At 41.9% G+C, this 20,727-nt stretch overlaps 1 long non-coding RNA gene across 2 annotated transcripts in view; it reads left to right on the top strand.

Moving 5' to 3' along the window:
- Positions 1-19,772, top strand: part of LOC121144092 — a 94,220-nt gene extending 74,448 nt beyond the window's left edge. For both annotated transcript variants that reach the window (XR_005881418.1, XR_005881419.1), the window contains exons 2-3: positions 12,859-12,907; positions 19,059-19,772. This is a non-coding gene — a long non-coding RNA (uncharacterized LOC121144092). The remainder of the gene's footprint in view (positions 1-12,858; positions 12,908-19,058) is intronic.
- The last annotated feature ends 955 nt before the right edge of the window (positions 19,773-20,727 follow it).

Below are 20,727 nucleotides of genomic sequence, written 5' to 3'. Positions count from 1 at the left end.
GTGCTCTTACTGCTCTAATAATTTTTAAGGACAGGAGAACAACAAATCCATTTATAATCTATGTCAGTCTTCACTGAACTACATATTTTCAGACTCTGAACCAACTGTTCTACAGGGTATGCATTTCTTCTATCTTCTAATATTCAGAATATTTCACAAGAGACAGGATGGGGAACTTATTTCCTCCGGGAGCAGCTATTTCATTGGAAAATTCTCCTAGAGAACCCTTCATTTGTGTGAGTTGCAGTCTGTTTATCACATAGATTACCATTTTGGATCTTGCCTGGATGAGTTGTGCAAAGCGTGTCTCTTCTTCAACAGAGCTCTTTGGTCTTGAAGTCTCATCACAGGTTTATTGGACCCTTTTATGTAACAGAATAAACTCACTCTTTACAGCCAATCTATTCATAGGTACCCATACAACTACAAAAACATGTTGCTACTTAACTATTTTCAATAATACCAAGAAAATCTATCTGTAGACAAGAGGGGATAGACAGCCCTAATCCTTTCTCTCCTGAAAGTATTGGTTTTCAGTACCACTGAAGTATAGACGTGCTTTTAGGTGTCCAGCAAGAAAACAAATGATGGAAACATTTTCCAGAAGAATCAATTTTCATAGAGTTATCCTTTATACCTAGTGGCAAATTTCCATGAGGAGTCTTTCCTAGTCTTATATGGCATCCATATTTTCTGTATATAAAGCTATTCCACTGCTCAAATTCATCAGTAGGCTAGTAATCGGAGTGGAACTCGCAAGAGAATTCATTCCTACAGCTTCCAAAGACAAACTGATGCTGCAGGGCTACAAATTCAATCATTACAAATGCATCTGATCAGAAATAATCAATTTTATTGAGTAGTGTCATGGATTATGACACTGCCTATGCTGTGTATCCATGTTATGAGAGAACAGAAATGTTTTAGCATAAGAAATGTGTTTCTTTGTGAAATACTAGATATTTTTCTCTCTGCTTTTGATCTTATCAGAGCCAAATTACATAATAATTGGTTAGTTAAAAGAGCAAACTTTGAGTTGTTCATTTCCCCCTATTACAAATACACAAACTATTCTTTTCCTATCCTCTAAGTCAAGAGACTTTGTAGTCTGATGTAAACTAGAACAGCTATTAGAGATCTTAGACATTGAAATTAAGCTACTAAAAACTCAGAGAGCAGACGATTCTTAAAAACAATTTAGTGCATTAATTTCCCACAAAGTTCCCATCAAATTGAACACACTGCACAGATGGGAAAGACTAACTATTGAAACAATTAACTATTGTGAGTCATTTCCTCAATCTGCTTTTGTTTTAGCCAATATGTCAAGTGGTGACAGACACTGTTAAATTTCACAGGCTCTACTGTCTCTTTGGAAACAGCATAATACAATTGACATAACTCAGCTTGATAAATCTGTCGCGCTCATGGTGGTGCTTCCATCTCTCTACTTTTCAATGCCAAATCCACAGACATTATGCAGAACCTATTCAACATGAAGAGCGCAAAGTCCATTTTACTCTGAGTACTCCCACTTGAACCCCTGCTGGTGCCAGCTCTCCCAATCCCTTTGAATTGAGAATAAAATGAACAATGTAAAAATTACATTTGTTCTTTCTCCTTTATCTCAGAAAAAGGTCACCAAGAAGCCTGACTTTTCCTAAACTTTGCTACTTTCTGCACTTTGGTCTGAAAGTTTACTACTTTAGATAATGTTTGCATAACTAAATTCTTCTTGCCTGATCCATCTTAAATATGTGTAGACTTGATTTGTGATTTTACGATTCATGTGTATCACGTCACATGTCTGTAGAAAAAGAAAAGTTGGTTTGGTTGTTTCAACAGGAAAGTCTTGTTCCAATCAGGAAATAATTGAAGATTCCTAGGTTTCTTCTTAAGCACAAGCTACCAACTCAAAAAGGATAGAATTGTCAGTCAAGAGAAGTTCACATATTCCAGGAGCCAGGCTAAGGCATTCTCTCTCCATTGAGACAAGAATTTTGGGATCCAGGCAATTGATCTAACCAGATCCAGGTAAATAAGGCATGGCTCTATCCCAACAACAACTAACCCAAGATCTTACAGAATGAATTAATTGATGGCAGCTGGAAGACATAAAGGAATCTTTCCAAACTTGACAAGGCCTTGACCAACAAGAAACATGCAACCATACATCCTCATTCTAAATTCACAACTTCCAAACACAAATTGTTCTTCAGGCTCCTGTCAATCATTTCACACTTCATCTTAATTACTTTACTATTGGTGTGATAAAATACCCTGACAAAAACAAACAAAAAGAGGGTTTATTTTGACTCACAGTTTGAGGCTATATAGTCCATCGTGGTAGGGAGCCATGGCAACAGAAGCTGGAGAAAGTTGTTGACATCATGTACACAGTCAGGAAGCAGAGGAGGTGAAATGATACAGCTCATCTAGTTTGCTCTTCTTTGTGCAGGTCAGGACCCAAGCTCAGACAATACTGTCACCCACCTAAAGGTTAGGTCTTTCGAACTCACTCAACTTAATAAAGATAATCCCTCAAAGGTTTGCTCGAAGGTTTGCTCGAAGGTTTGTCTCCTAGCTAATTCTAGGTACTATTAAAGTGACAAACAGTATTAGCCATCATAACTTCCACAGTGCTTTCATTCTCAAGTATCTAAAGGGGACTTCTATAACTTTCTTGTTGATCATCTTCAACACCACCTTTCCCATGCATTCTGATGACCTTGTTTTGCCATTACTTCAACATTAAAGCAGCCAGAAATAAAATCTCCATGGAATTTTACCATCGGATCTACTTACTTGCCAACCAACATCCACACACTAATAGTCTAGATTTCCACAAATGAGCAAAGCCCCCAGACACCTGTCTAACAAACTTAGAATGTTTTCCATCTAAGACAATAATATTTTTATGTTTATTACTAAAATGATTCACTCTATTGGAGCTTTTAATTGATATCCCATTGAATGATATATTATACAGTCAATAGCAATTAAAATTTTAAGGACTAAATATGGATGTATGACACATGCTTTTAATCCCAGCAGTAAAGAGGCTGAGGCAGGAAAACAAGGAGATTTAGGTCAGCAAGGGATATGCTAGGATGTAGAGACCAGCCTGGTTTCTATAACAAGACTGTGCCTTAAAAAAATAAAGACAGAAAAAGAAACTTGCAATAAAAAATGTGCATACATACACTATAACATATATATATATAATTTGAAAGACTAAAGGATCCCTAGATATCATTTAGTATAATTAATTCTCAAACCATATTATACATCATAACCCCAAGATTACCAATTCCAAGGCCTCTATTCCTGTAGAGATTGGATGTATGACCTAGGCATTAGCATTTTGTGCATTTCACTTGATTGTAATGTGCATCCAAATTTTGGAAACATGAATCTAAGCTGGATTTCTTGGTAAATTACATAGAAAAAGTCTAAAAAGGTAAAGTAATCCACTGAAGCCCAGACAAATCTTTAGTGCAGGGCGAAAAACAAAAAATCAGCACAACTTATACCTAGGCCAGTGCTCTTGCTAACATCAGGCAATGTGTCACATGCTCACACAAATGTAATCACTGGCAAAGAACTGAGGGTAAGTCATAAACTCAGTAGCTGATCATATCACTGAGAATATTGGTCTTTCGGTCTCCAGTTCAGTAGAAGAGCTTTAAACCAGTATTCTGAGAAGGTGATTGGGTAGGGAGCATGAAGAAACTACTGCTGCAGTACCCACGGCAGATGTTCAGAAGTTTCACTATGGTGAGGGGCCTGGGGGAGGGTGCTGAGCAGCAGCATGAAGTACAGTGTGATAAATGAAGCTGTCTTTTTCCCATTACTGGAACATAGCAAGTTTCACGAAACAAATCAGAAACCTGGAATGATTAATTGTGTGGTCTACAATGAGTCTTGTAGTGTTTGTCTATGAATCCCTTTGCTCTGCAGAACAGACATACCAGATGCAAAGAAACACTGGGCTATGACAAGCCTCTAAAATCCATAGTTGCCCAGTTCAAAAGGAGTGAACCTAGTTTTGTTTTCAGGTGAGCTACAGGCAGGGAATCAGATGTAGTGAGAATATGGATATGGGGGAATAAAAGCAAAAGAATCTTGTTTAACCTCAAGGCTTGCACATTCTACCCTACCTATGGCTTCGCTTCCTCTTTTTATAGACCCGCTTATCGTCAATGAGAAGTAAAGCACTCTAAGGAAATATTAACTTCAATCTAATATATTCCTACTCGCAGATTCAGCTGGGAAGTTGTGGCTTAGCACTCTATGAACAGCATAGACGTCAAGTGTGTGGTTTTCTAGGTCCAAATCCTGTTGTTTTCCACTTTCTTCCTTACCAACATTGGATACGGCAGACTTGTGTTTTTCTTATTGCCCCACTTATCAAATAAGACTAAGTATATACTACTCAAACCTTTACTGAAAACTAAAGGAGACATCAGATGCTTGAGGTCACCAAAGAGTAGACCCCCTTAAAGAAGACAGAAAAACAGGTTTCCCGTGTTTCTCTTTAAACTATTTTTTAAAAAATACCATAGCAGTCCTCTTTACAGGCAAATGACTACTTCAATTGCACATATTTGTTGACCCTGTCCTAATGCTGATAAGGTACAGCTTGCTAATTTTGTTCAGTTGTAGAAGCAATGTGGCTTGGTCTAAAGACCTAGATTCAAATAGCAGCTGCATTGTTTACTAATTACAATCCTGGAAATGTTATTTATTCACTCCATACCTCACCTATTTTTTAAAGTGAGAAGAAAAACACCTCACTTTCAGGGTTGTGAGAGTAAATAGAATAATTCAAAATGGCAAGAATACAATACATGTCTATAATGAGGGATTATTGATGTTACAGTAAATATATCATTTAAGGTAAAAAAAAACTGCTCTCCATTTTAAATGTTATCTCATTTTTTCACTGATCAAAACAGCATTTCTGGAAATTAGTCTGAATATTTTAATTTGTTATGTTTTGCCATATTTTCAATTTGAGCCAAGCTAAGTGACAAGCCGTCATCTCAAAATGATACATCCTTGGGGGAATGTATCATCTAAAATAGGTTAATGTTGATGTAAACATTTGCAAACTATCGAGGGCAAAAATAAAACCTTTTTTAGTCATATCAGAAGGGAGAGGAAACAATCAGGTTCAAATTCACTGAAATCAAAGAGGGGAAAAAGGACACGGATCTATGTAAAAACAATATATATGCCATTTTTCCAAATTAAATGTCTCTGGTATGCCTAGTCTCTAAAATTGAAGGAGTTTAAGTTAAGTTGCATTTCCTGAAGTTGCCATAGGCTGCTGCTACTGACGGAACAGTCAGTATTTCCAGAAGCAGAAGATGAATGTATATAGGGTGTCATTCCTACTTCTAAAGCACTCTAAACTCATAATGCCCTGCACTAGGTCCTCTGGATCAGGCAAGAAAACAAAGATGCTGCACATGCAGTTTACCAAACGAAGTATTCCCAGGAAGAGGAAAATCTATCTGAAAAACAAGAGAAGAAAGCCAAAAAAAGGCAAATCAAAAAGAAAGGCTTCTCCCAAGTAGGACTTTGGCCTGGCCCTCTGGGAGGACCCTGGATGGTTAATTATGTCCCCAAGTAGAAGCAAGAGACAGGAGCGCCCTTACAACTATACTGGAAGTAAGACATGTACTGCCAGTTACCTCCTGCTCTCCAGAACAATCCTCCCAAGAAGAAAGGCGATGAGAGTGGAGGGAATGGGAGGGGAGGAGGGGAGAGGATTGGAGAGGAGAGGAGAGGAGAGGAGAGGAGAGGAGAGGAGAGGAGGGGGAGGAGAGGAGGGGAGAGGAGGGGAGGAGGGGAGGAGGGGAGGAGGGGAGGGAAAGAGAGGAGAGGAGGAGAGGAGAGGAGAGGAGGAGGAGAGGGGAGGGGAGGAGAGGAGAGGAGGGGAGAGGAGGGGAGGGGAGGGGAGGAGAGGAGAAGAGGAGAGGAGGGAAGGGGAGGGGAGGGGAGGAGAGGAGAGGAGAGGAGGAGAGGAGAGGAGAGGAGGAGAGGAGAGGAGAGAGGAGAAGAGGAGAGGAGAGGAGAAGAGAAGAGAGGAGAGGAGAGAGAGAGAGGAGAGGAGAGGAGAGGAGAGGAGAGGAGAGGAGAGGAGAGGAGAGGAGAGGAGAGGGAGAGGGGAGGGGAGGGGAGGGGAGGGGAGGGAGGGAGGGGAGGGGAGGGGAGGGGGAGGGGAGAGGAGAGGAGAGGAGAGGAGAGGAGAGGAGAGGAGAGGAGAGGAGAGGAGAGGAGAGGAGAGAAGAGAAGAGAAGAGAAGAGAAGAGAAGAGAAGAGAAGAGAAGAGAAGAGAAGAGAAGAGAAGAGAAGAGAAGAGAGAAGAATTCCAGGCTAGCTTTTCCATCAACTATGCCAAAGTTAGTTGTTTAGCTCTACCCTGACCCACCCCATCCCTGAAGGCAAGCCTATACCCCTCAGAGCTTGTAGGTGTTCTGTTTTTTGTTTTGTTTTGTTTTGACTCTATTTACTCAAATGGAATCTTACGGCAGTTGTAACTGAAAGTGATAAAATTATAACTGTGTTTTATATTTCATCTCAGTTCTCCAGTTACTCATTTTTCTTTTGTTTGGCCTAATACTTTAATTCTTGATCAGGTACCTTAGTTACTTTAGTAAGCCCTGCTGTATGCCCTCCCCTGCCTCCGTGATGTCTGAGGGAGGGTGTCAGGATCCTAAGCAAAGCAGAGATGACCTGAACCCACTCTGTTAATAACAACACTATAACAGTAACAGCCCTGTATGAAGCATGAAGATACAGTTCCAGGTGAGATGTGAAATTGGCCTTCACACATTAAAAAACCTAAGTCAAGTTTGCCTTTGTTCTGCAATAATTGGAACAAGGTACAGGGTTTCTTCGCAGAACTAAAACAAAAATCAAAGATTTAGAAGTAGGGATGCCATCTTGTGGTGAAACCAATCAGCATCAAGTTCAGCTCTACCCTGACCCACCCCATCCCTGAAGGCAAGCCTATACCCCTCAGAGCTTGTGGGTGTTTTTTAGAAGGCAAACACTCCTTTTTCATAGCAGGTCACAAAAAAATAAGAATAACACCCCATTCCTGCACCATTTTCCTTCCTCACAGAGCCCAGTTAATGGACTGGCCTTTAGAGGACTCCTCTTTAATCACAAGGAGTAGATTCCACCTGAGCCTGGCTGGAGGGAATCTTTTGCAGAACCAAACCCTTTGTCCCTTCTACACAGGCTGTTTTCCTCCCTCTCTCTCGAGTCACAGAAAGCACATACAGCAAGAGGAAGCCTGGGCCCACCCATGATTAGCTTCATCAAGTGCAACAAATGGATGGTCTGTGCAGAAGGTTTTTAAGACAAGTGCTGCCACAAACAGGACTGTTTTTGAGGAAATTATGGTTGGGAGGAAATTTGGAAGTCATCTGTCTGTCACCTGATTCCGAAAAGCACCACAAAAAGCAGCTGCACATAAGAATACAGTTCATCTCCCATCAGTTCTAACTGTTCCTGGAAAGACTGAATGCAGTATGTAACTACACACACCCAGAGATATGCCCTTGTATTCAACATGTGCTCCAACCTTTGATTCCAGTGTGCAACAGAAAATGAAAACACATAAAGACAGATACCTTGTCAGCTTTGGTGATAAGTACACTGATTTTTTTTGGAGTTGTAATTTTTTTATTTTAGAATTCTAATTTTTGTAACAATATTATATTGTTATATCAGTGACTGTGCTTTCCCTTTCCTGTTACTGGGATAAAATACCGTGACCAAAGCAACTGAAAGAAGGAAGGGTTTATTTTGGCTCACATTTTGAGGATACAGTCCAACATGGGAGGGAAGTCAGGGCCGCAGGTGTTCATCACAGAGGTCACATTGCAGCAGGAACTTGTGGCAGAATATGGGAAGAAGACTTCAAGATGACCAGCCCCTCCTCTTACAGCAACTGGGCACACTGTGCTGTGTGCTTGGACAGACTTCAATATAAAAGAAGCATCTTCTGCCTCTGCAGTCTTTATGCAGCCTCCCTTCCCATAGACCACAGCCTGGTTTAGTTTTTTACCTTTGTGTCTGTGCAAGGTCATTCTGGGTCCCTCAGTGTTCCACCAACATAGTGAACATACATGGAGACCCCCATCAGACTTCATGAATCCTATTTATCATTATTATTACTATTATTACTATTATTTAAATTAGAAACAAGCTTGCTTCACATGTCAATCCCATCTCCCTCTCCTTCCCCTCCTCCCCTACCCCCCACCAAGTCCCCCAACCTCCCACCCAGTCCCCACTCTGCTCCCCAGGGAGGGTGAGGCTCTCCATGGGGGCTCTCCAAAGTCTGTCATATCCATGGCAGGGCCTAGGTCTTCCCCCATGTGTCCAGGCTGAGAGAGCATCCCTCCAGGTGGAATGGGCTCCCAAAACCCATTCGTATGCCAGGGATAAATACTGATCTACCACCTGAGGCCCCATAGATTGCCAAGGCCTCCTCACTAACACCCAAATCTAGATGGTCTGGATAAATCCCATGCTGACATCTCAGCCATCAGTCTGGGATCCATGAGCTCCCCTACCCTCCAGGTCAGCTGTTTCTGTGGGTTTTACCAGCCCAGTCTTGACCCCTTTGCTCATCACTCCTCCCTGTCTGAAACTGAGTTCCAGGAGTTCAGTTCAGTGTTTAGCTGTGGGTGTCTGCCTCTGCTTCCATTAGCTACTGGATGAGGGCTCTAGGATGACATATAAGGTAGTCCTCAATCTCATTATCAGGGAAGGGCATTTAAGGTAGCCTCTTCACTATTGCTTAGATTGCCAGTTGGTCTCATCCTTGTAGATCTCTGGAAATCTCACTGGTGCCAGATCTCTTCTCAAACCTATAATAACTCCCTCTTTTATGATATCTCTCATCCTGATCTTTATTCTTCCCCCAACTAAACCTTCCTCCTCTCCCCTCCTTTTCTCCCTCTCTCTTTCTCTATGCTCCCTCTCCCCCCCCCATGCTTCCAATCTACTCCCATTCCCCTTCTCCTGGGTACCATGCATATCTCTCTTAGAGTCTTCTCTGTTTCCCAGACTCTCTGCCAATGGGATTATAGGCTGGCAATCCCCTGTTCCATGTCTAAAATCCATATATGAGTGAGTACATACCATGTTTGTCTTTTTGTGACTGGGTTATATCACGCAGGATGGTTTCTTCTAGTATCATCCATTTGACTGAGAATTTCAAGATTCCATTGTTTTTTTTTCCACTAAGTAGTACTCCATTGTGTATATGTACCACATTTTCTCTATCCACTCTTCAGTTGAGGGGCATCTAGGTTGCTTCCAAGTTCTGGCTATTACAAATAATGCTGCTAGACTTCATGCATCCTTAAGCAAAAGCAGAGCCTGAACCAGCTGAAACATCACCCAGGTACTCCGTGGGGCTGATGGCACAGGTGTGAGGCAAAGGAAAACAGGCCATCTGGTTGGTTTTCAACTTCAGCAGTGTTTGAGAGAAATGGTAAATTTTATGAGAAGAAGTTGACAATAGTAAATAGGATACCAAAAGAAATCCAGTGTCTAGCGCCAATTCATGGCACCAAATACATCCCAGCATTGCTGGGATGGAAAGGGATCCTGGCAGTCGGGGAGCCAAGGAATCCGACAGTCACCATCAGTGAAGCAGCTGTATTACATCCCTGCTCCATGGAAAGGGCTTCCCAACGTAACAACTCTGCTCCATCAGGGGAGGGTTTACCCAGCCAAGTTATTACAGTTCTGCTCAGGTCCCTGGAGTCTAACAATTCTGCTCTCTAGGGGAAGTTTCCCCCAGCAAAAGCCTTAACAGTCCTGTTCCACTCTGGCTCACTTCCCTGCTTTGCTCCACTCCAGTGAAAGAAGGTCTCACCCAAACCTCACTCAAGAGATTTATTAGGAGGGAAGAATCCAGGAAGGTAGCTGCCTCTGCCAGGCAGGGCGGAAAAAGGAAACTCTCAACTGCACAGGTACAGGACTTATATAGGGCTTCTTGGGGTGGAGTTTTCCCAGGGTGAAGATTTTCAGGGTGATAGTTGGCCAGATTTCAATCCCTGAGCTTGGACAAGCACAGAGATTGGTTGGTTTTCCTGCTCAGGGACTGGTTGGTTATTGTACTGAGTTTGTCAAGGGCAGAGTGTGTTTCTTTGGCTCTGGTTTCAGGGTTAGGGTGTGTTTGTTTGGCTGGCCTTTTTACCTTACACCCAGGATCTAGACATATATCTGCTCTTACCTATCTAAGGAAATTTAAGCAAGTAACTCAGCCTTTCCACCTTAAAAAAAAGTGGAGTTGATCATAATGCTACAGACCTTTAATCCCAGCACTCAGGAGTCAGAAGCAAAGAGATCTCTATGAATTCCAAGCCAACTTGGTCTACATAGTGAGTTTCAAGACAGCAAGAGCTACATAGTAAGACCCTGTCTCAAAGAGAAGAGGGAGAGAGGAAGGAGGAAGATGGAGATGTAGGCAAGAGATAGGGTGGGGCAAAGAGATAGAAGGAGAAATAATTCTTAAAAATTAGTGAGCAAAATTCAGTATCAGGATATCAACCAAGGATTTGCTGCTTCTATAAATAAGGCCCAAAGCTTAGTGCCCAGAAAGGGCAAGGGCCTCACAACCTAAAGAAAGGGTTCAGCCATAGGAACCAAATTTCTACCAGGACTTTCAGTAAGATTCGGAGACCAACAGGGCTAACCAGAAAGGAAAGTTAACTGACTGGGCAAATGGGCTTTTAATAAGAGGTGACTAGCTTCCTCCCCAAAGCCACAGATTAAAGCATCCAGAAATGTTTCCAAAGACTGGAAACAGCCCCACACACCCTCATTCTCTAATCTCACAGGGATCCTGGAGAGAGTCACATATTTTCTCAGGGTCTGGGGAAAGGGTTTATCAGGGCCCCTTGGGTGTTCCCTGGCTGGCATGGAGCTATACATATGGGAGGAGTTGTTACTAAATTCCAAATGCTTTGTTTCCTATAGTAGTAAGTGGGAAGATTAAGAGAGAAACGCTGATTCACTATAAACAACTTTGAATAACAGTTTCTAACAAACATGAAAAGAGGCTCCAATGAGCACAACCCGGAAGAACGTGGAGAACCCTCCAGAAATGGGCTCCAGAGACAACAGACACTAGTGAAAAATGGTAGTTCATTGCTGGGAATTTGTTCCAGTTTTGCTACAGAGTTCTCTCCATACTCTTGAGAAAATTGCCATTGTTACCTAAATCTATTCTAGAAATTGCTTTTAGCTTTAGAAATGCTGGAAGTAGCTGGGTGTTGGTGGTGCACGCCTTTATTCCCAGCACTCAGGAGGCAGAGGCACGTGGATCTCTGTGAGTTCGAGGCCAGCCTGGTCTACAAGAGCTAGTTCCAGGACAGCCTCCAAAACAATACAGAGAAACACTGTCTCAAAAAACCAAAAAAAATTGCTTAACTATCAAGTAAATACTTTGACCCCTTAATGACGACCATGATGTAGAAGCCACTGCCACCAGGCTGAGCTCTGTAGAACTCTCTGAATCAGGGTGCTTGGAGACCAGGCCGCTCCCAGTAGCATCTCCTCAAACCAATCAAGAGGCCTCTACTCGGGGCTAGAAGGCTCCGATGAATGTCAAGATTTGGAAGAACACTAAAATAGAAAATCACTTCCATGATGCCCTTCCTTACAAGGCTATAACACATCAATATGCATAGAGTGAGGTTTTCAATTTTATCTTCAGAGCAGCAGTATTACCCACTTCTGCATGGTATCTAGTCATTGCCCCTGACAGCTCCAACAAATAGTCCTTATTCTAACCCCTTCTTCCTGACAGCTCTGATAACTGTCTTTTCCCCTCGAAGACCAGTTTCCTCATCCTCCTGCACAGCCCCTGTCTTCTGGGTCCTTTCCCTGCCTCTACCATTACTTTTCTTCATGGGTACATCAAAAGTACCAAGAACTCATTTCCTTGCAGAGGTTCCACCATTCAGACGTTGCATTAGCAGCACCATAAGAGATCAGAGCTCTGCAGTTCGACTCCATTAGTTGAAAGCCTATCCTCATGTCCCAGCTCTGTGCAAGATTTGCAGTCATTTTTGTTTTATAGAAAAACTACCCTTGTGGAATATTTGAAGGCGAGACAAACAAAGATAAATAGTTGAAGTCTAATCAAGAATTGTAAGGAAATCTGCCAGGAAAGATATCACATTGCCCAGTGACATTCTAAATGGAGATGATTCAAGGTTTGCATAATTCATATAAAAGATAGTAATGGTTCAGAAATCATAGCCTACTGGAACCACACTTTCCAGAACATCCTAAGCATCTCCTGTTACACACACACAAACACACATGGGGACAGGGAGCCTTGTTCTATTTATAGCCCCTTTAGCTGTTAACATAGTATCTCACTCATCATAACAAACAACATTTATCATCTACCAGATCCTGTGCTGAGCGTCTTACAAAAAATGTGTTGAACTTAAACCTTCCAACCACATCAATAGAACTATTGCTATCCTTGGGGTGCATTAAGGAGGCACTCCTACATATCCAACATCTGTATAGTGTTGTTCATTTGGATAGTTTGTGTATGTGTGTGTGAAAGAGAGAGAGAGACAGACAGACAGACAGACAGACAGACAGACAGACAGAGAGGGGGGAGAGGATATGTAGAATCTCATTGTAGAGCCTGGACTGTCTTATAATTCCCTATGAAGACTAAGCTGGCCTTGAAATCAGAAATCCACTTGCCTGCCTCTCTATGTTGAAAGTAAAGGTATAAGCCAGCATACCTGGCTAACTAATATCTATAAAGAAGCTGTTTGTCTCCACATTTTTCAGACAAAGAAACCAAGGCCAAAACAGTTGAACAACCAAGACTACCCTTCTGGTAAGTGTAGCAGAATGGACTCAGAGCCTCTGGTTCTATAATCCATCCTTTTCAAGCTGCCTTCTTCCTAGAAGTCACACTTGATACTTATTTATTTTTTTATTTGTTTTTTTTGGCTTTTTTATTTTTTATAGTTTTTATTTTAGAAACAATCTTATTTTACATATCAATCCTCCCTTTCCCTCACCCTTTCATCCTCCCATGCCCTCCCACCCCCCACCCACTCCCACGCACTCCCCAAAGATAGTGAGGCCCTCCATGGGGGCATCAAAGTCCACTACATTATTTGGGGGAGGACCTAGGCCCTCTTTCATGTCTCTGAACTGTGATAGTATCCCTCTATGGTGAATGGGCTTCCAAAATGCATTTGGGCACTAGGAATAAACACTGGCTCCACTGTTAGAGGTCCCATAGACTGCCCAGGCCTTCTAGTTAGCATTCACATTCAGAGGGCTTGATTCAGTCCAATGCTGGTTCCCCAACTTCATGACTTGGGTCCCTGTGCTCTCGCTAAGACAGAGCAACTGTTTCTGTGGGTTTCCCCAGCACTACACTTGATATTTAAACTAAACTAATAAAGCCATACAATCTAAGTGCCTAAAGCATATTTTAAAAGAGAAGAAGCAAATGTATCCAAGAACTGTAGTAAGTTAGTAACTATAACTGAGTTAAATGAGAGCTTCAGAAAAAAAAATGTTACTAATCCTAGTCCTAGAGTGATCATCCTATGGTAACTTTTCTGGAAAGCTAACAGATGCATCAAACAGATGTAGTTGCTAGGTCACTAGGAAGAAATGGCCTGATATATTTGAAAGGACATATTGAAGTACATACATCCATGCTGAGTAACCAGAACTAATATACATACGAGATCTCAGGATGATTCCCAAGATCTCCCCCTCTCACAGACTAGAATGCCTCCGTCTGCATTCCAAGTGTGAAGCAGTAGAGAGACGAAAAGTCACAAAGAAATGACTTAAAGGAAAAGTAAATGTTAGCTAATGTATTATGCCATCTCATCTGCTCAATAGCTCTGTGAAAAGAACATTAGCAGTCAACCACTTTACACGTGAGAATGCCGAAGGCTACCTACTAACTAGAAGAATGTCATTTGCCTGAATAATAACTAGAAGAACATAGTTTGCACCCAGATCTGTGGCATCATCTCAGAGAGGTCAGAAGACAGATGTCTGGTTCCTGTTCTACCTGAACTAGTGCTGTGACTGACCTGAGGCCACACACGGAGCTTCTCTTAATACCCTAGTCATTGTCCACTAAAAGGACCCGCCGGTTAGTGGGAGATCGAGGGTGGAAGAGTGAATGGGAAATCCCTTTACAAAGGATAGTGCGTTTCATAAATTCTGCCCTCGTTATGCCTGATACGTCTTTCACAGCTTAGTTCAGAGCCATTTCCTCGGGGTAGCTTGTCCTAGCCTCCCTGTTCAGATCAGTCCCTGGAGTATGGCTGCTTCTTCATACACCTTATGAGAGCTGTGATTTTACACTGATGTGCTTGGGGACAGCCTTCTACCATTCTGCAGCTCCACAAGGGCACAAATTCTTCTGGTTTTGCTTAGCAGCACAGTAATTCCGAGGCTAAGCATCATTTCCAGGACTCCGTGTGCATGCCGAATGCAGCAAACATTTGACATAAATGTAGGAATAAATTGATACTTAAGTATCAAATCACACACTTTGTAATTATAAGGTATAATCATGATTTTAATAGTAAAATGTTAACACCCCACTCACTATTTTAAAAACCACACTCATCTTAACCATCTAGAACCCAAAAGGAAAAGGAAACCCCTCTTCTGTGTGGAAAATGACTGTCACAAGGGTCACACAATCTGACTCTAGAAAAAGTGGGTCATCCCTCAAGTCGTCATCCTGACATCAAGCATAAAATAAAGCTAGGGATGACAATGTCTGGGGCACCAGACGGCTGGCAAAGTGACAGCCACAGCAGCAGCTAACTCTCCACCACAGCTGTCCACAGTCTTACCCACACATCTCCAGAGTCCTAGGGGACACTCTCAGTGCAAGGTAGGGCACTGCATCTTCAACACAGGGAAAACAGTGTCTGAGACATAAACAAAGGAACTGCAGCAGAAGCCCCAGGAACGTCTGCCCACTGGTCTGAAAACTCACTACCTCAGCAAGAAATACGCTTAAGACGAACAGATCCTTCACTCCACAATTCCTTAGCACAGCTCACATGTTGCCTATAGGTGGTTTCGTTTGGACCAACGGTTTGTGTCTAACCTCCCGCAGAAGTCTGAACACCGCCTCCTAAAGTCTTATCATTTCCCCAAAGTTCAGAGCACCCAATATGTTATCTGAGCAACATGAATACAAGAAAATCCAGTCACCACTTCTTGGCAGCTGGGAAAACCTAGAAGCTAATGCCACCCTGCAATAAGTAGGCAGCAGTGTGGGGCAGGCAGGTGAGGGACAGAGGAGAAGAGTAAAGAGCTAAGGGCCTGAAGGAGACCCCCAAAGAGTGGGGGCTCCCTTCCAGACCACAGATTCGGAACAAACCCCAGTAACCACCTGTTTGTCAATCAGGGAAAGAAAGTTAAAGTGGCTGCTTTCTTACTCAGGCAGAAAAACAGCAGCAAATGAGCTTGCAGGTGTAATTTTAAAGAGGAACAGGAGAGGTCTGTGTTAGAATGGGTTAGGATGGGGTGGTAAAGGAGGCAGGGGATGGGAAGAAAGGGACAAGGGAAAGGGGCAGGTTATTTGTCCTGTAGGGACAGAGGACTGCCTCTGCATAGAGAGGAGACAGACGTGGCCCGAGGGAAATGGCTGTTTATAAACGTAAAGGAAACCCTGCATTGGGGTGAAGTGTTTAATTTTTAATTGGACATGTTTTAATTGGGTAAATCAAACCTCACTGCTGGACCTTGGTAGTGAGCTTCAGGAGAGGAAGTGGCCAAATAAGGTAATAGATATTGGTGGCTAGCTTTAGCGATGTAGTTCAATGTTTTTTTCCAAGGCAGAGGGAATGGGGAGAAAGGTAAGGCCTTCCAGAGCCACATGCTCAAGTGGGCCAGTGTCCCTCCAGGACCAAGCTACAATAATGTTCAGGCTCGCGCCCAACATCAGGGAGAAAAGTTTTCTTCTGCCACCCATCACTAGGCTCATGGCTGAGACCTCTTTACCAAAATAAACACTCATAAGACAAAAGCATTTGAATTTATTTGACATGGATGTTTAATAGCAAAGGCCTTCAGAAACAAACACTCTGATAAACAGGTTACCCTAAGGTTCAGAAAGAAAAGGAATCACAGAGAAATATGATTGGTAAAAATGTAATAATACATGATGCAATGGTAACAGGAGGATTTTGTAGAGTTATTTGTTCAGATTCTTCTTGCCATCTCTAACTCTAAGAACTAATAAAATGAAGAAATGTCTCTTTTCTCTCTAAGTATAGGAAGGACACTTCTGGAATCAATATTTTAGGACTTTAGGGGAAAGTTCAAGAATTGTTTTAGGGCCTGCATCAGACAGAAAGGATAGGGACAAAATCAAAGAAACCTGTTCTCTCAAATGCCAAACTGCTGTTTTATGGGAGAGTGTGTCCTAAACCCATTGCCTAAGAAAGCTTCTGTGAAAAGTGAAATAAAAGTCTGCTCTCAGTAGAATTCATGCTCACTTTCTTGTCATTGACGTACTATTAGGTAACTCATGTAGCTAGTGTGACTCATTTTCTGTACCTTCAGTATGAGAAAATCACAGCCCCAGACCATACTAGTCAGGCTTTCTACTGTTGTGGTGAACACTTATTTTAGCCCCCAGTTTCAGAGGTTAGAGTACGTGGAGGCAAGCAGCCCCATCACTGGGACCTTACTGAATCAGAGTACCATGGCTGAGAGGACAGAATGGTGTAAGGCTGCTCTGCAACCAAGAAGCAGAAAGAGACTGTGCCTACACTAACTGGGCTTCACCTTCCCTTTCTTTCCCTCAAGAACCCTATTGGACAGTACAGGCCACATTCTCTCCTCAGACACCAGTCATCCCTAGAAATACTTCACATACACGCTCAGATAGTCTAGGTGTCTCTCCCGCCAACCAACTGAAGATAAAGCTTAACCATCACATTACATCATGTTGTTTAGGAAGGATTAGACAGTGCCTACACATTCAGACAGAACAGTGGCAGCACACAGGCAGGCAGAGCTGCTTAAGTGCTCACTATTCTTACTGTAGCTACCGTCATCACACCATCCCCACCACCATCACCATCACCACCATCCCCACCACCATCATCATCACCATCACCACCACCATCATCATCACCATCACCACCACCATCATCACCACCATCACCACCATCACCACCACCACCATCACCACCACCATCATCATCACCATCATCATCACCATCATGTAGTGTTTTCTGTACTAAGCAAGGCAAGGTAGCTAAAGCAGGAAAGAAGACAGACAATACGAGATGATAAAAATATCAGGAAGTATAATTTTATATTAAAAGTTGGGGGAGCATAAAATGGTAGTGAGGGAGCTACTTTATTAAGAATGAAAGAGAAGTACCTCTTGAGGAAATAATGTCTAAGAGGTGAGTAAATCATTTCTTGCCTCCTGCTGAAAACAGGAGAACACTTGTTCCGTGTATAAGACACAGTAAATACCAACAACTTGAAGCAGAAACAAATTCAGTATGCTTTGTAAACTACCCAGAAACAATGTAACTAGAGCTGAGAAAACCAAAGGCAGAATGAAACACACAGGTCAAGGCCAAGAGAAGTACCCTATGGGATAAGGACTATCTGCAGTCCAATTGCCTCATAAGATGGCTCCCAAGGAAGTCACATTCTCTCTCCTCTCTCTCTCTCTCTCTCTCTCTCTCTCTCTCTCTCTCTCTCTCTCTCTCTCTCTCTCTCTCTCTCTCTCTCTCTCTCTCTCTCTCTCTCTCTCTCTCTCTCTCTCTCTCTCTCTCTGTGTGTATCGGGAAAAACAAAAGATGCTGGGTTTAACATCAGAGATGTGAAGTAACTTGTCCAAGGTGACCCAGCTACTCAGGCAGAACACATATTTGAACTGAGATCTCTCTGGCTCCACCACTCCCTTCAGCAACAGTTGCTCATTCAATATTCAACATTTCCCAGGGAGTCAGACTTAATTTAGGGAACTCATGTCCATTTCTTTTTGGCATTTGACATTTTACCTTCCTTGTGACAAGAAATATAGCAGCTAAGAGTCAAAACGCTGGCAGATCTAGTTGCAAAAAAGCCTTTATTTGTTGTAAATAATGGAAAGTACCGCAAGGATCTGTAGGAGTGACACCACTCAGGACTGCTTTAAAAATGTTTTACGATAAAAAAAAGTTCAGAGCCCGTGAGAATCTTGCAAATAGAAAGCTAATTTGCCTTATCAATTTTTGTCCATGATGCTTGATCCTCGGGATAATTTGTGAGCCTCTGTATCGGGCTCGCTTATATTACGGTCTTTTATCATATGGATTCAAGAAATATTTCTTGCTGTCAAAATTAATCAAAGAATCTCTGGGAACCAAAGCAACAGTATTTACTTCCTTGGAGATCACAGCAAATGTCCTCTTACTCTTTTTTTAATGACTTGAGTTTTGTTTATCATTAGCAACATATCAAGGCACTCAAATTAAGGACAATATGTCTTCATTTCAAATGTTGGTTGATAGTCACTAAATGTTTGCTTTTTCCAGCATGAATTCATATGGAAAGCTGGAAATAACAGGTACTTTATTATTAACAATTTAAATCAAAGTTTAATGCCTTTCACACTACAAAGGCATGAATCCCACATCATGATAACCCCTAGTAAATTAACAGTAAACTATGCTCAGGCTTCTGAAACATCTATTCTAAAAGGTATGGTACAAAATGAGAATATTAAAATACAGAGATTATTGATATGTGTGCTGGCTCCAATATAGGGAAGGGACAGAGGCTGTTTAATTTTAATGTCCCCAGAGATTGACTTTGCTCATAACATTTATAAAATATTGAAAGACAAGAAATGGTACAGATGTGAATTCTGCAGTTGGTTTTCTCAGTTGTCCTTGAAAGCAGCTGCCATAAATCTTGGATGAAGCCAAATAAGGCTGATGATTTTGATCTTCAATGCATTCTTTTCTATCCTTCAAAAGGTAAATGATCCTGATGGAATTGGAGCTCAGCAGAATGGCTTTCTTCTGTGATCTGCATAGCCAACGATGCGAGCTGTCATCATTAACACCATGGAGCCCATTCCCTCTTGTGGCTGTGCCTGAGCACTCAGGCTTGAACAGTGTTGAGTGAGAAAGGCATTTATGCATGGAGCTCACAGGCTTCACAGCTCCTCCCTCTCCCCCTCGCTTTTACTTCTCCCTTCTGTGTCAGCTCAGCAAAAAGTCAAAATGTGGACTGAATGAAGGAGAACCAGATACAAAACTGTGTGCCACCAAGTCCTAAGTTGGCATTTTTAAAAAGTGTCAGCAAAAGAGTTTTTTTTATCAATCTGACTCTGAAAACTGTGCCACAAGAAGTTGTGGGAATTAAAGCAGCCCAAGGTTTCTCTTAAAGAAAACACTGGGTCCCTTCCAATGCAACACGGAAAGAGAAGATGCCGCTGCCATTCCTATGGTAGAACACTGTGTCACTTTCTGAAGTCCCACTCAGTCATACATAAGACATGGCATCCTGTCATTAGGGACAGCAATGAATGTGTCTGTGGGTTTGCAGCTCTGCCTCAGACTACAAGGCAAACCTGGTTAAAACAACCACAGAGAAAACCATCTATCTTCATAAATTCAGTTGCAAAGAGAAATTCATCATGTTTACTGTCTTTAAGGAAGGAGTGAGGCTTGTAATAAAATGCTCTCTGGTCCAGATTCTTTGTATTTATAGGGTTCTTTTCTTTCTGCCTTTCACAGAGCATGGTGTCACTGGCTGTGCCTTCATTTGCATAACATAATAAATAAGTTATGTGTTTCAAAATGAAGAACGTGCCTGGAGTTGGTGAGAGAGGGGTGTCCCTGCCACAGTAAGTAACATCCTTGAAGAGGAAGAAACTGCAGTGAACGAAAATATGCAACAGAGACAAAGAGGCCTTGTGAAAAAAAAAATGCATCCTAACTTCTCCTCTTCTTTCACTCCAGATCTGTGGATGGTTATTGTGGGAATGTGTTCATTCATTTGACAGACATTTATCGGGGACTAATATGTACCAGGCAATACAATACAGAAACACTAAATAAGTGAGCAGAAATAATGAAATGTCTCAGAGCTGGTTTTCTTTGTCTTCCTTTTAAACTAAATATTTTACTCTCAGGAGCACACACACAAACATGCATTCTCACAATGTGAAATGTATGCCTTTCATAAAAGAAAGGATCTGATGTTTCCGGGTATTCTGATCTGGTGCTACTACCTCCTCCTCCTCAGACCAATGTGCGTATATATACATTGATGGCTAATATTGCAAGCTGAGCTAAAAGCCAGGGAATGTTCCCTATACCTACCTATGAGTATGTTACTTAGTTATGTCCTTCAGGTTATACAATTTTATCAGTTCTTGCTGGCACCATAGAAAATTCATATTTTCTTAACTTTGTCATGTGGCTTCAAATAATCTTACAGAGAAAACAAAAATACTTGTGGGTTTTGTTACTGGTTTTGGATTCAGAATTTGGTTCTGGTGTCACATTTCAAATACAGATCTTTTAAGCTACTTTCTGGGAATTAGTACAAAAATACAAAATCCCAGGAGTCCAACTGCATGGGTTGGATTTTTTTTCAGATCTTGCATTAGTTCAAGGTCCTTGGGAAAGGTTTTAA

The sequence above is a fragment of the Mesocricetus auratus genome, unplaced genomic scaffold (assembly GCF_017639785.1).
Source record: "Mesocricetus auratus isolate SY011 unplaced genomic scaffold, BCM_Maur_2.0 Super-Scaffold_100014, whole genome shotgun sequence".
In the NCBI taxonomy this organism is placed as follows: Eukaryota; Metazoa; Chordata; class Mammalia; order Rodentia; family Cricetidae; genus Mesocricetus; species Mesocricetus auratus.
The sequence above is the reverse complement of the archived record's forward strand: the minus strand, read 5'-3'. Positions and strand labels throughout refer to the sequence as shown.